At 46.5% G+C, this 5,000-nt stretch overlaps 1 protein-coding gene across 1 annotated transcript in view; it reads right to left on the bottom strand.

Moving 5' to 3' along the window:
* The window catches only part of LOC143291240 (uncharacterized), a 63,807-nt gene that overhangs the window by 25,212 nt on the left and 33,595 nt on the right, over positions 1 to 5,000 (bottom strand). The gene's annotated exons all lie outside the window — the stretch shown is intronic.

Genomic DNA, 5,000 nt, shown 5'->3' with positions numbered 1-5,000 from the left:
CCACTGTAATCCGGACACCTGAAGAAAAAAGTTACATGTCATCATCATCATCATGTTACCATTCTGTTAAGATCAAGACATGTTGCAAGCAGCCATCAGCAAACTGGAGCACATCAGTAATAATGTGTCTCTAAACATAAATTCACTGATTGAATTACATGAACGGCAGCCCTTCCCAACCTCCCCCACACACCCTCACAAACACACACACACACAACAATCCTCACACACACAAACCCACAACCACTACAACAACACAGGTGTGCATGTAGATACATGTACACATACAAGTGAACTTGATCAGCTCAGTGAACTTTAAACAGAACAGTGTAAGCCATTCTCAGCCATCCCATTATGTGACCCTTCCCTTCCCACACCTCCCCCTCTCTTTCCCTTGGCAGCATGAGTCAGCCAGCACAGCAGCTGTCAGGAAACAAAGGCTCACAGACCAGAAAGTGGCCTTTGACACACTGTGGAAAACGGCTACTCTGTCCTCAGAAGCAGCAATTCATGTCACTTACAGCCCTGCCATTTGTTTTCAACCTTAACAGAGCTCAGTTTGTCATTTTGGTTCAATCTATTTTTATCATCAGCTGAGCTCTGATGGTCAGCTTGGTTCAACTCTGATGAGGCTGAATAAAAATAACAGGATTTATGATGTAGATCACGAGGTATTCCTTCTCAATATGATCTTATGTTTTGATCTCACATGTGATGAGTGACCAAGTTCACTTTCAATATTTTCTCCTCCTCTTTAGTTCAGCAAAATAGTGCTGGTATAAAATAAATTAATTAATTAATAAAATAAAATAAAACCAAACCCTACAAACACCTGCACAATTAAATGGGGCCAAGTTGATCAATCAGTGATGAAAGTATAAAAACCAAATGCCTGTTTTCCTCATACCACTGTATATGCTTCTGGAGCAACAACATTAATCATCAATATTTCCCACCGGCACCACGCCACAAGGACAAATAACAGCAGTACAAATACTACAACTTCTGCCACATCAATGCAAGGAAACAGGATGGGCTTTCAACCAGTAAGCATGCACCCCCTCCTGCAACTTGCTGAGGAGACTTAGCCTGGACGGGTGTGTTTGCATCCAAACCTAAACTGGCCAAGATTCCTAATCCACTATGTGTACCTGAGGCAATTAACTTAGCCGCCTACTGTATTTAGACAGACTGTACACCTGACCCCTCACAATCTGATGAAACGCAGATTCCACCTGCCACATGAAAGCAGCCCTACATCCACAGACATGAGGATGGACTGGGCCCCTGCCTCTCAGGTGTACACTGTATACAACTACCTCCCTGCTGCCAGCATTCACTCCCTCACCACTTGAGGTTAACGAGCAAATACAGACCAAGCTACTTTTGTGTAAAATCTTTAAAAAAAATAAAGTGATGCTTATTTTCAATTTGCTCGACTCCTTGTTTCAAAGTTCAACAAATGAAGCCACAGAAACTACTGACCAATGTACCCACCAGCACATCATGTTTTTTTTGTTTTTTGTTGTCGTTTTTTTTTTTTTTATTCAACAATGGTGGGGGAAAAACAACACCACATACATACACAGCCAGTCTGGGTGTGTGCATGGTCGTGAGAATTGTGAAGAGGGACTGGGGGAATGAGTGCAATTCCTTTTGAAGTGGGGTATCACATCATCAGTTAAGTAAACATTGTACACAACAAAGAACAATAAAGCACACATATACACTACTTTTCTGATGAGCATTGTTTTTCTCATGTGCAGATGTGTGTGTGTGTGTGTGTGTGTGTGTGTAAGTGGAGTATGGCTATGTTTACATGTCTGGGTTTAGTTTATTTACATACACAAACAGTATCAACAGACACAGAAAATCAGTCTTTGCACATTATTTCAGAATCAATGTGTAACGATGAAGCATGGAATCACTGACAGAATGATCTCCTGTGATGCTGTGACAAAAACTGTCACTGAAAGAGGAATAAAACAAACAAACAATAATGCACTGATTTCAATCTGAAATACACACACAGTTCTCTATCAATTCACATGACCATAAACAAATATACAGTAACCCATTTTCAATAGTCTGTAAGACCAACAGTTCCCCATACTCTAAAAGGGAACAGCACCAGCCAACTACAGCTGTTGTGGAGCTCTGTGGAGAGCTCACACCAGGGCTTGCCTATGAACTCCTGGCTGACAGCTCAACAGCAGCATTCCCATATAAGCAAACAGCAACTCCCTGGAAATGCGAGAGGCACCTCTTGCACCTCACCTTAATGTTTGTTCCTCTCTCAGTCTCAGGGAAGAAGACTCTCTACTGGTGTCCAAAGAAGGGAAAGAAAACAATCAGCAAACAGACACACAGCTGTCTCGAAACCAGATGTTAGAAACATACCTGATGCAGGTATTACGCCAAGAGATAATAAACCATGAGGGCTTTCAAAAAGGTAAATGAAGAAAGAAGTATTAATCTCTTATCCTCAAACCAGAATCGAAGTGCAAACTGTTGGGAAGACAGTGAATCCATTATGAACAACAATGTTTTGCCGAGTAGGGGGGGAGGGGGGGTGTTAGTAGGTCGGGGCGGGGAGGGGGTGGGGGTGCGGGGAGAGCTGTAGTCATACTGCTTATACTGTGGCGGTATGTTACTGTGAAGAAGGTAAGCTCACATCATACTCCTGGTCATAGTACTCATACCGATCTTCTCTTATGTACCATATACCCGAGGAGCAGTGTAAAGGGCTCTTGCTCACTCCTACCCCCACCACACACACACACACCGAAAGCATGGCAACAGCATTACCACCTCCTCCCTCCACTCACCTCCGCATTTCTTCTCACAATCAACAGATGCTATGCCTGGGCGCGGAAGGAGGGGCGATGGAGGAAGTCTGGGGGATGGGGATGGGGGGGGGGGGTTATGTCCCGGGAGGGCAAAGGTTGGAAAAGGGGAGTAGGGTGGGGGAAGAGAGGATAAGGAGAATGAGAAGGGTGGGAGGGGGTGGGGTGAGAGATAAATCACTGAGGTACACTTACACTACACACCGTCCCAGTAGCTATGACAACGAGGCCAGAAATAGACAACACACGGCACGTGCAGCGCCACGGCGGCTTTCGTGTTTTTATGCCCCTACCTTTCTCCTCGTCTGCGTGTGAGTGTGTGTACGCCGTCTTTGTTTTTGTTTCCATTTCCCCCTAACCCCCTCGGCCTCCCCCCCCTTGCCCCCCCCCCCCCCCCGCCACTCTCTCCCCCCCCCCACCTCCACTCTCTACCCCACCCTCTTTGCCCCATCTGAAACTCATCCTCCCCTCTTCAATCCATCACTTCCCAACACACACACACACACACACACACACACACACCTCGCCCCCCTTTTCCTGCCACCACCTCGACTCCCTCAGTTCGTCTTAAGACTTGTTTTATATTTCTCTGCTAACAACAAAACCCAAACATCGTTCAGTCAGCAATGACGTTGAATCCAACTGAGTTACACATAACATGCGCAGAAGAACTTGGAACAACAGAAATCATACCATCTCCACCATCTGAATACAGTCTAAAAACAAGAAGAGGAGCAGGAGGAGGAGGAGGAGGAGGAGGAGGAGGAAGAGAAGAATCCTGAAGAAGAAGCAGAGAAGAAGAAGCAGAAGAAGAAGGCTACAATAGTTGAGGTGTGCTGGACCAGCACCGTGACAAGGAGAGGAAGAGTGGTGGGAAGGGGAAAGGTGGGGGAGAAGGCTGCCTTGTAACGATCGACCCCACCACCACTCCTCCATCTCCCTCCCATAGTAATAATAATAATAATGGATACTTGCTGAGCGCGCTTTAAATAAAAATTAAAAGCACATGCATCACTGTACAAATTTTCTGAAAATCACAGAAATCAACCCGAGTAGTCGCAGCAGTGATATATTATATTTGCTGGCGCAAGAGTACATCATAGTGTAATATAACAATACAATAATAATAACAATCATAATAATATATATATATATATATATATATATATATACTTAACTATTACTACTAAAAGCTTATGCAGATATGTGGGAAGAGTTGAAAAGAAAGTACTGATGAGCTGTATCACTACACATAGAGGAAGTGGGAGCAGGGGGAAGGTGGGGAGGGGGGGGACAGGGTGGAGATGGATGGAGAAGGGAGGGCATGGTTGCAGAGGTAAAGCGCAGAGTCATGATGGTATGGGAGGAGCAGACAAACTGGCAAAAACAACCCGGGTGCGCTGGGAGTCCGAGGGCTGAGCTGAGTGGAATCGGGCTGAACTCGGCAACGTGAGAGTGATTCGCTTGCTCACTACAGTGGTACTGCGAGACTGGGTAGAAAAAGATGAGGGTAAAGAGGGAAGGAAGGGCAGAGGTGCGTGCGCGCGCGCGCGTGTGTGTGAGAGAGAGAGAGAGAGAAAGAGAGAGAGAGTGGGGGGAGGGAGTTATTAAAGGTTTTTATTTTTAAGGACTAAGATTTTATAGGCTTTTGGCCCAACACGAGAGAGAGAGAGAGAGAGGGAGAGAAAGAGAGAGAGAGAGAGAGAGAGAGAGAGAGAGAGAGAGAGAGAGGTCGGGGAAGAGCGTTTCTGCGTTACACTAAACAAGAGGGTGAGTCCTCTACCAGTCCTACCTACGATCGCGAGTCTAGAACACGGGAGCTGAAAGGTCTGGGACGTCCCGAAGGAGGAGGTTTTCCAAGGGTGGGAAGAGGGAAGTTGTGTGGGTGGTGAGGGGAGAATGGTGGTGCGAGGTGGGTGGGAGGAGAGTTGGGTTTGGGGGGGGGGGGGGGGGGGGGGGGGGGTGTCTGACACGGTAGAGAGCCAGGTGCACACCATCGTGAGTGAACCCCGCCTAAAAAAAAAATCTTCGATCAGATCGGCAGGCAGCTGAGGAGGATGGGAGAAAAGGGGGAGGGGGATGGGGTGTGTGGAAGGCAGTAGGGGGAGAATTTCCTACCACAGACAGAGAGAGAGAGAGAGAGAGAGAGAGAGA

The sequence above is a fragment of the Babylonia areolata genome, chromosome 16, assembly GCF_041734735.1.
Source record: "Babylonia areolata isolate BAREFJ2019XMU chromosome 16, ASM4173473v1, whole genome shotgun sequence".
Classification (NCBI taxonomy): domain Eukaryota; kingdom Metazoa; phylum Mollusca; class Gastropoda; order Neogastropoda; family Buccinidae; genus Babylonia; species Babylonia areolata.
The sequence above is the reverse complement of the archived record's forward strand: the minus strand, read 5'-3'. Positions and strand labels throughout refer to the sequence as shown.